The 10,587-nt window shown below is 44.1% G+C and overlaps 1 protein-coding gene across 3 annotated transcripts in view; it reads left to right on the top strand.

The window, feature by feature from the left end:
• The first annotated feature begins 207 nt into the window (after nt 1-207).
• The window catches only part of nalcn (sodium leak channel, non-selective), a 363,467-nt gene continuing 353,087 nt past the window's right edge, over nt 208-10,587 (top strand). For 2 of the 3 annotated variants that reach the window (XM_014163790.3, XM_014163789.3), the window contains exon 1: nt 208-341. The gene's annotated coding sequence lies outside the window, so the exon portion shown is untranslated. The remainder of the gene's footprint in view (nt 342-10,587) is intronic. The other variant, XM_014163792.3, reaches the window with a different exon arrangement.

Below are 10,587 nucleotides of genomic sequence, written 5' to 3'. Positions count from 1 at the left end.
TAATAATAATAATAATAACAATAATGAACTGGAACAAATACAATACTGGCTTCAGCAGCTCCGCTGCTTGAAACCCTAATTAAATGTAAAATCATCATAACCCCTACCACATACACACGCACCAGTTGGTATTCGCCCTGGTGTTGGTATTGGTTTTAGTGACAGGCTAGTTTTAGTCACAGGCAATGCTGCGGGGCTGCAGATGGATACTATTGGAGGTGATTGCAGCTCCGTGCGCGCTCCCGCACGCTCCATCGTCACAGCACACACCGGAAAACAGCTGATGTCATTGAGAGAAAGACACACTGCCACCGATAACCGGGAATATACACACTTATCGCGTAAGTGATTTAAACATTTATCTGATTTGATGCTTCATTACCTTGAAGCGATCGAATGAGAACGTGGAGGGTGTGAGTGTCGACGAAGGACTTCGTTGAATCTGTGTTTACTTGTATCATCTCCAGGAAGTAAAACGGTGTATGCACAGGTTATGGCCAGTCCTTCCTTCCAAACCCGCATTTTTATTAGGTGGACATTATTATTCTTCACGTTTCGACAAGCGCATTATTCGCTTCGAACAGAAACACATTACAACCGTTGAACATAACATATTGGATACAATATACCGTGATTTTGCATATATATTTTTTGATGTAGCTTGGCTCCTTTCCGTTTCCATAGTAACCTTGGTGAAGAAGCAGATGTCATTCGGTCAATGTCTGAGGATTTTCAGTCTCAATATGGGCATTCATTAACAAATGCAAAATTGCCTACATAGTCTCTGTAATGGATGAAATACCTGCTACATTTGATGTAACCAATGCCAGCCAGGTTGCAATTGCATTGAAGATGGATGCTGACACTGTTATTGTTATGTATGTATGTATGTTTGATTGCTATTATATTATTTTATCAGTCATGGAAGGAAACCATACACTGGACATTCTTTATAATAGTGCCATGGTGTCTGGAACAGAAGCATGTTGGAAGCTGTTTTAACACAGTGTAGAAATAGCATTATTCTAGTTGCTAGGCCTCTGTTCTGCAACTGTTATCTTCAATTCCTCATGTGTACGCTATTCCCCATTGCCTTCAGAAGTTAATGGAATTCCATATCAAATGTATACTTTGTGCTTGCATGTTTGTTTGAAATGTTTTTTAATTTTTTTTTGTCTGAAAGTCTTAATTGGCTGATTTTTGATTGCACAACTTTTTCTATGGCACCACTACAGATCTTGTGGTTTGAATTCCTTTTGTCATTTTCCAGTGAACGAAATAGGTCCTTAATGCAAGTCAGTCACATCAAAAACTTTCTTAGACAATGGATTTAATTGATTGCCTTTGAAATTAACTTTGGAAAGTGGTTGGCAACACTTTACTTTAGGTTGCCTTTAGTTATTCTACTTTCAGCCAAACAGTCTGTCTCCCAGTGCATGAAAGCTCTAAGCATGGGCATGCATAGCCCAATATTGGACTAAAGGAGCGTAACGTCACTCCTTAGTCCAAGGACCTTACATGCTCTGTGTAAAGGGTGAATTGGCACTGGAAGCCAAAACAGCCAAATACTCCATCTAAATGTGAATCAATTCACAATTGTGGTACGGTTCTAGAAACAGAAAACCCTCTACTTTCATATCACATCAAAATAATTTCACAAATGCAAAATACACACTTACTGTGCACTTTTTTAACACAGTTGCAGCCGACAGTATATTTTTTGTGACAACACGTCAGTGGCGTCTGTCTTCCGTTTACACACGTGTTCGGAGACACAGATAGCTAATTAGCACAGTCCACTCTGTCTTTCGTTTGTTTTCTGTAAACAACTGCCATTACATGGAAATATGGCTGTTTGGAAACCGTAACCCTATAAAGGTGTGTATCTAAGTAAAGGAATTGAATTAAGAATATATAAATATATGGACAAGCAATGTCAGAGCGGCATAGACTAAGATACAGTAGGATAGAATAGAGTATGTACATGTGAGATGAATAATGCAAAATATGTAAACATTATTAAAGTGACTAGTGTTCCATTTATTAAAGTGACCAGTGATTTCAAGTCTGTATATATTGGTTAGCAGCCTTTAATGTGCTTGTGATGGCTATTTAACAGTCTGACGGCCTTGAGATAGAAGCTGTTTTTCAGTCTCTCGATTCCAGCTTTGATGCACCTGTACTGACCTCGCCTTCTGGATGATAGCGGGGTGAACAGGCAGTGGCTCGGGTGGTTGTTGTTGCTGATGATCTTTTTTTGCCATCCTGTGACATCAGGTGCTGTAGGTGTCCTGGAGGGCTGGTAGTTTGCCCCCTGTGATGCGTTGGGCAGACCGCACCACAATCTGGTGAGCCCTGTGGTTGCGGGCTGTGCAGTTGCCGTACCAGGCGATGATACAGCCCGACAGGATGCTGTCAATTGTGTATCTGTTAAAGTTTGTGAGGGTTTTAGGTGCCAAGCCAAATTTCAAGCCAGATTTCGCTGTTGCGCCTTCTTCACCACACTGTCTGTGTGGGTGGACCATTTCAGTTTCTCAGTGATGTGTACGCAGAGGAACTTGAACCTTTCCACCTTCTCCACTGCGTTCCCGTCAATGTGGATAGGGGGCTGCTCCCTCTGCTGTTTCCTGAAGTCCACTCTCATCTCCTTTGTTTTGTTGATGTTGAGTGAGAGGTTATTAGTCTCGTCATTGTTGGTAATCAAGCCGACTACTGTTGTGTCGTCTGCAAACTTGATGATTGAGTTGGAGGCGTGCGTGAGGGGGCTGAGCACACACCCTTATAGGGCCCCAGTGTTGAGGATCAGCGAAGTGGAGGTGTTGTTTCTTACCTTCACCACCTGGGGGGCGGCCCGTCAGGAAGTCCAGGACCCAGTTGCACAGGGCGGGGTTCACACCCAGGGCCTCGAGCTTAATGATGAGCTTGGAGGGTACTATGGTGTTGAATGCTGAGCTATAGTCAATGAACAGCATTCTTATATAGGTATTCCTCTTGTCCAGGTGGGATAGGGCAGTGTGCAGTGCGACGGCGATTGCATCGGCTATGCATCTATTGGGGTGCTACAGGGCGATAGTCATTTAGTTCAGTTACCTTTGCTTTCTTGGGTACAGGAACAATGATGGCCCTCTTGAAGCATGTGGGGACAGCAGACTGGGATAGGGAGAGATTGAATGTGTCCGTAAACACACCAGCCAGCTTGTCTGCGCATGCTCTGAGGACGCGGCGAGGGATGCCGTTTGGGCCGGCAGTCTTGTGAATTCCCTGTACAGAAGACGCCTTCGTCCTATGACTCTTATGTGTAATGTAATGGAACTGAGAGTCATGATCAAAGGCAAGGGTATGCAGGGAAAAACAGGTGTGTGCTCCACAATACCAAGGAGGCTAGTGTGGCACAGAGAGTTCGAAACCACACTTGCGTGATATAGCCTTACCTTGCCTGAGACCTGAAAATGTGACCCGATTCAGGAAACTAGGCGTATGTCGGAAGTCACGACTTCACAGGAGAGCTGTTTTTAGCATATCAAATTTGTTGTCAAATGAAAGCTAAGAGTCTATATTTTGGGGAAATGAAGGAATAGATATGTTTTTCAAAAAATTTCTTAAAAGGTAGAAATACATCAAAACGAGCCTCCTGAGTGGCGCAGCGGTCTAAGGCAGTACTTGAGGCGTCACTACAGACCCGGGTTCGATCCCGGGCTGTGCCGCGACCAGGAGACCCATGAGGCGGTGCACAATTGGCCCAGCGTCGTCCAGCCAGGATGGCCTTGTCCCATTGCGCTCTAGCGACTCCATGTGGCGGGCCCGGGCACATGCGCACTGACACAGTCGCCAGTTGTACGGTGTTTCCTCCGACACATTGGTGCGGCTGGTTTCCTGGTTATGCGAGCATTGTGTCAAGAAGCAGTGCGGCTCGGCAGGGTCGTGTTTCGACCTTCCCCTCTCCCGAGTCCGTAAGAGAGTTGCAGCGATGGGACAAGACTGTAACTACCAATTGGGGAGAAAAAGGGGTAAAAAGTTAAAAGAATATATCCTGTTGGGGCTACAGGTTAGCAATGAACCCCGAGCCGGGATTGCTAACAAGGCTGGAAATTCAAAACATCAAAAATCTAATAATTTCAATTTCTCAAACAATCAACTATTTTACACAATTTAAATGATAAACATCTCCTTAATCTAACCACATTGTTCGATTTTCAAAGAGGCTTTACGGCAAAAGCATAAAGTTAGATTATGTTAGGACAGTACATAGCCACAAAAGTACAAACATCCATTTTCAATTCAAGGTCAGGCATCACCAAAAGCAGAAACCAGCTTGAATTATGCACTAACCTTTTGTCAATCTCCATCAGATGACACTCCTAGGACATTATGTTATACAATACATGCATTTTTTGTTCCATCAAGTTCATATTTATATCCAAAAACAGCATTTTACAGTAGCGTGAAATTCAGATTTTTTTCTTCTCTGAAATGCTTCCGGTGAACATAACAAAATTACTATTCGAAAACATTGGTAAATTATAATATTGTCATTCAAAGAATAATATATTATCATCTCGTAATTGCTACCGAATGGCCAGATCTCAAAATAACTTTACTGGGAAATCACATTTTGCAATAAACGGGGTGCTATGCTAAGAACAACAGGCTATGCTATACAGTCAGTATCATCTAAAATCGATAACAACATTGTAAATACCCCCTTACCTTTGATTATCTCCATCAGAAGGCAGGATCCCAGGTCCGGAAGGCATTCCAGGTCCGGAACAAATGTGGTTTCTTTTGACAAAGTTCATAATTTATGTCCAAATAACACCAAGTACTTAGCGTTCATTATGCTCCCACAAAACGTGGTGTGGGGCTGGTAAAATCACGCCGAAAAGCTAAAAAAACCTAGTAAATAATCTATTTATGTTCGTTCAAACATGTCAAATGTTGTTTAGCATTAATCTTTTGGTCCATTTTTAACGTTAAACATCAGTAATATTTTCACACAACCTATCCTATGTCTAGATAAAAAATGATGACAAACTCACGTCTCTCAGATTTATGCGCAGGCGCAAAAAAATGAAGTGATGACATGTCAACTTCCTTGGATTCTAATTTGCTCTCTGTTTATCATAGACGCTTCAAACAACTTTATAAAGATCGTTGACATCTAGTGGAAGCCGTAGGTGTTGCGAAATCAATCCTTTCTCACTATGGTATCTATAAAACAATGACACTAAATAGTACAGTCACAAAATCCACATTTTTTTGGATCTATTTTTCACAGGTTTTTGCCTGCAATATGAGTTTTGTTATACTTACAGACACCATTCAAACTGTTTTAGAAAATTCAGAGTGTTTTCTATCCGAATGTGTTAATAATATGCATATCCTAGCTTCTGAGTTGGTGTAGGAGGCAGTTAAAAATGGGCACATATTTTTTTCAAAATGTCTCAATACTGCCCCCGAGCCCCAACAGGATATACAGTATCAGTCAAAAGTTTGGACACACCTACTCATTCCAGGGTTTTTCATTATTTTTACTATTTTCCTTCACTCTGCGGTCCAACTCATCCCAAACCATCTCATTTGGGTTGAGGTTGTGTGATTGTGGAGGTCAGGTCATCTGATGGAGCACTCCATCACTCTCCTTATTGGTCAAATAGCCCTTACACAGCCTGGAGGTGTGTTGGGTCATTGTCCTATTGAAAAACAAATGATAGTCCCACTATGTGCAAACCAGATGGTATGGCGTATTGCTGCAGAATGCTGTGGTAGCCATGCTGTTTAAGTGTGCCTTGAATTCTAAATAAATCACTGACAGTGTCACCTGCAAAGCACCATCACCCCTCTTCCTCCATGCTTCATGGTGGGAACCACACATGCAGAGATCACCTATTCACCTACTCTGTCTCACACAGACTGTGGTTAGAACCAAAAATCTCAAATTTGGACTCATCAGATCAAAGGACAGATGAATAGGACTCTGAACAGTTTATGTTGATGGGTCTGTTACTTGAACTTATCCTCTGCAGCAAAGGTAACTTTGGGTCTTCCTTTCCTGTGGCGGTCCTCTTGAGAGCCAGTTTCATCATAGTGCTTGTTGGTCTTTGAGACTGCACTTGAACTTTGATAATGGCTATTTGTTTTGTTTTTTTCGTATTGTTTGTAACTCATTTTGTACATAATGTCACTGCTACTATCTCTTATGACCGAAAAGAGCTTCTGGATATCAGAACAGTGATTACTCACCTCAAACTTTATTTAATGAGTCCGACGCGAAGGTGTCGAGACAAGGCCCAAATCCCCTTCATCAGCATGAAGAAAAGACAGAGAAAAAGGGGGAGGAGGGTGCGGTGCCTTGTAAGAATGAATGTAGCAGACTAGTCGGTAAACAACCACTTCCACATGGGCTCCCAAGTGGCGCAGCGGTTTAAGGCACTGCATCTCAGTGCAAGTGGCTTCACTACAGTCCCTGGTTCAAATCCATCTGGCCGTCCCATAGGGCGGCGCTCAATTGGCCCAGCGTTTTCCGGGTTTGGTCAGGGTAGGCCATCATTGTAAATAAGAATTTGTTCTTAACTTACTTGCCGAGTTAAATAAAGGTTCAATAAAATAAAGGTTAAATAAATAAAAAATTCCCTCTGTATTATTGGCCGATGTGCAATCATTGAAAAAGAAACTGGAAGATCTATGATTAAGATTATCCTACCAACGGGACATTTCTGTTTCCAAGATGGCGTAGCAGTCAGACGTCTTTTGTCCTCATCTTGTCGTGTCCCATGTATATATCTTTTTTCTTAGCATATATTTTTTAAATATTTTTCTTAACCTCAACTTCAACATACTCTCCTGCAATCCGCCTCACCCAATGTGGTATGATTCTGCTATTTTCTTTACTTTTGAAACGGAACCCCCAACAGAAGCTAGCCAGCTAACTAGCAACTAGCTAGAGGTAATCGGCTACCTTTAGCCCAGACAACTCTCGCCAGTCTGCACAGCGTGACTCAAACCAGAGCAAATCTGACTTATTTTTCTCCATATCTCCGGATTCCTACCGCAAGCTCTGAACCTCTTCACCTGGATCATCGCAGCTAGCTAGCTGCTATCCGATTGGCTTCTCCTGGCTAACGTCTCTGTCCCGACGCAAGCACCAATTAGCCTGGAGTTAGCCTATGCTAGGCCCATCTCCCGGCTAGCTGAAGAGGTCCATCAGCCACTCCTTGGGCTACAATACCTATTTTACCAATTGGCCTGGACCCCTTTTATTGCCGATACGGAGCCCCGCCGATCCTTCACGACTGGACTACCGACGTAATCTGCCCGAGGGGGTTTTCAACTGGCTCCCCAGTTGCGACATCCCCTGAATGCCTGTCTGCTAGCCGCGGCCGTCTAGCTGTCTAGAGCACACCGGACTGTTAGCTAAAGAAGTTCGTCAGACAATTCTTTTGGGGCTATACTGTACCTATTTTGCCAATTGGCATGGACCCTTTTACCACACGGAGCCCTGCTGATCAATCACAACTGATCTGCCGACGTAACTGCACGAAGGGGCTCCAACTGACTTCTTCCGTCGCGACGTCCCTCTAAGGCCCTTCTGCTAGCCCTGACCAGCTAGCTGTCTGAATCGCCGTGTCTCCAGCTCGCACAGCTACTCACTGGACCCAATGGACACTCGGCTACGCATGCCTCTCCCAAATGTCAATATGCCTTGTCCATTGCTGTTTAGGTTAGTAATTATTGCCTTATTTCATTGTAGAGCCTCTAGCCCTGCTCAATACGCCTTAACCAACCCTTTAGTTCCACCTCCCACACATGCGGTGACCTCACCTGGTTTAAATGATGTTTCTAGAGACAATATATTCTCATCGTCACTCAATGCTCAGGTTTACCTCTACTGTATTCACATCTTGTCATACCTTTGTCTGTACATTATGCCTTGAATCTATTCTACCTTCCCCAGAATACCTGCTCCTTTTACTCTCTATTCTGAACGTACTAGACGACCAGTTCTTATAGCCTTTAGCAGTATCCTTAGCCTAATCCCTTCTGTTCCTCTGGTGATGTAGAGGTTAACCCAGGCCCTGCAGTGCCTAGTTCCACTCCCATTCCCTAGGCGCTCTCATTTGTTGACTTCTGTAACCGTAATAGCCTTGGTTTCATGCATGTTAACATTAGAAGCCTCCTCCCTAAGTTTGTTTTATTCACTGCTTTAGCACACTCTGCCAACCCGGATATCCTAGCCGTGTCTGAATCCTGGCTTAGGAAGACCACCAAAAACTCAGAAATGTCCATCCCTAACTATAACATTTTCTGACAAGGTAAAACTGCCAAAGGGAGCGGAGTTGCAATCTACTGCAGAGATAGCCTGCTGAGTTCTGTCATACTATCCAGGGCTGTGCCCAAACAATTTGAGCTCCTACTTTTAAAAATCCACCCTTCCATTGCCGCTTGCTATAGACCACCTTCTGCCCCCAGCTGTGTCCTGGATACCATATGTGAATTGATTGCCCCCCATCTATCTTCAGAGCTTGTGCTGTTAGGTGACCTAAACTGGGACATGCATAACACCCTGGCCATCCTACAATCAACGCTTGATTCCCTCAATCTCACACAAATTATTAATGAGCCTTCAAGGTACAACGCCAAATCTGTAAACACAGGCACCCTCATAGATATCATCCTAACCAACCTGCCCTCCAAATACACCTCTGCTGTCTTCAACCATGATCTCAGCGATCACTGCCTCATTGCCTGCGTCCATAATGGGTCTGCGGTCAAACGACCACCCCTCATCACTGTCAAACGCTCGCTAAAACACTTCAGTGAGCAGGCCTTTCTAATCGACCTGGCCCGGGTATCCTGGAAGGATTTTGACCTCATTACGACAGTAGAGGATAACTGGTTATTCTTTAAAAGTGCTTTCCTCACCATCTTAAATAAGCATGCCCCATTCGAAAAATGTAGATCCAGGAACGGACATAGCCCTTGTTTCACTCTAGACCTGACTGCCCTTGACCAGCACAAAAACATCCTGTGGCGTACTGCATTAGCACTGCATTAGCATCGAATAGCCCCCGCGATATGCAACTTTTCAGGGAAGTTAGGAACCAATGTACACAGTCAGTTAGAAAAGAGCACCTCCTCTCAGCTGCCCACTGCACTGAGGCTAGGAAACACTGTCACCACCGATAAATCCATGATAATTGAGATTTGAGAAAAAAAATTACGGCTGGCCATGCTTTCCACCTGGCTACCCCTATTCCGGTCAACAGCCCTGCACCCCCCACAGCAACTTGCGCAAGCCTCCCCATTTCTCTTTCACCCAAATCCAGATATCTGATGTTCTTAAAGAGCTGCAAAATCTGGACCCCTACAAATCAGCCGGGCTAGACAATCTGGACCCTCTCTTTCTAAAATGATCCGCTGAAATTGTTGCAACCCCTATTACTAGCCTGTTCAACCTCTCTTTCGTATCGTCTGAGATCCTCAAAGATTGGAAAGCTGCCACGGTCATCCCCTTCTTCAAAGCGGGAGACACTCTAGACCCATATTGCTACAGACCTATACCTATCCAACCCTGCCTTTCTAAGGTCTTCGAAAGCCAAGTTAACAAACAGATCACCGACCATTTAGAACCCCACCGTACCTTCTCCGCTATGCAATCTGTTTTCTGAGCTGGTCATGGGTGTACTTCAGCCATGCTCAAGGTCCTAAACGATATCATAACTGCCATCGATAGAAGTCGATACTGTGCAGCTGTATTCATCGACCTGGCCAAAGCTTTCGACTCTGTCAAACACCACATTCTTATCGGCAGACTCAACAGCCTTGGTTTCTCAAATTACTGCCTCTCCTGTTTCACCAACTACTTCTCAGATAGAGTTCAGTGTGTCAAATCGGAGGGTCTGTTGTCCGGACCTCTGGCAGACTCTATGAGGATGCAACAAGGTTCAATTATCGAGTTGACTCTTTTCTCTGTATACATCAATGATGTCGCTCTTGCTGCTGGTGATTCTCTGATCCACCTCTATGCAGATGACACCACTCCTTCCGTGGCCTCCAACTGCTCTTAAATGCAAGTAAAACGAAATGCATGCTCTTCAACCGATCACTGCCCACACCTGCCCGCCCACCCAGCATCACTACTCTGGACGGTTCTGACTTAGAATACAACTACAAATACCTAGGTGTCTGGTTAGACTAAACTCTCTTTCCAGAGTCACATTAAGCATCTCCAATCCAAAATTAAATCTAGAATTGGCTTCCTATTTCGCAACAAAGCACCCTTCACTCATGCTGCCAAAAAAATTCACAAAACTGACTATCCTTCCGATCCTTGACTTTGGCGATGTAATTTACAAAATAGCCTCCAACACTCTACTCAGCAAATTGGATGCAGTCTATCACAGTGCCATCCGTTTTGTCACCAAAGCCCCTGTATGCTCTCGTTGGCTGGCCCTCACTTCATATTCATCGCCAAACCCACTGGCTCCAGGTCATCTTTAAGTCTTTGCTAGGTAAAGCCCCGCCTTATCTCAGCTCAGTGGTCACCATAGCAGCGCTCCAGCAGGTATATCTCACTGGTCACCCCCAATG

This window comes from Salmo salar, chromosome 21 (assembly GCF_965601325.2).
Source record: "Salmo salar chromosome 21, fSalSal1, whole genome shotgun sequence".
Classification (NCBI taxonomy): Eukaryota; Metazoa; Chordata; class Actinopteri; order Salmoniformes; family Salmonidae; genus Salmo; species Salmo salar.
The sequence above is the reverse complement of the archived record's forward strand: the minus strand, read 5'-3'. Positions and strand labels throughout refer to the sequence as shown.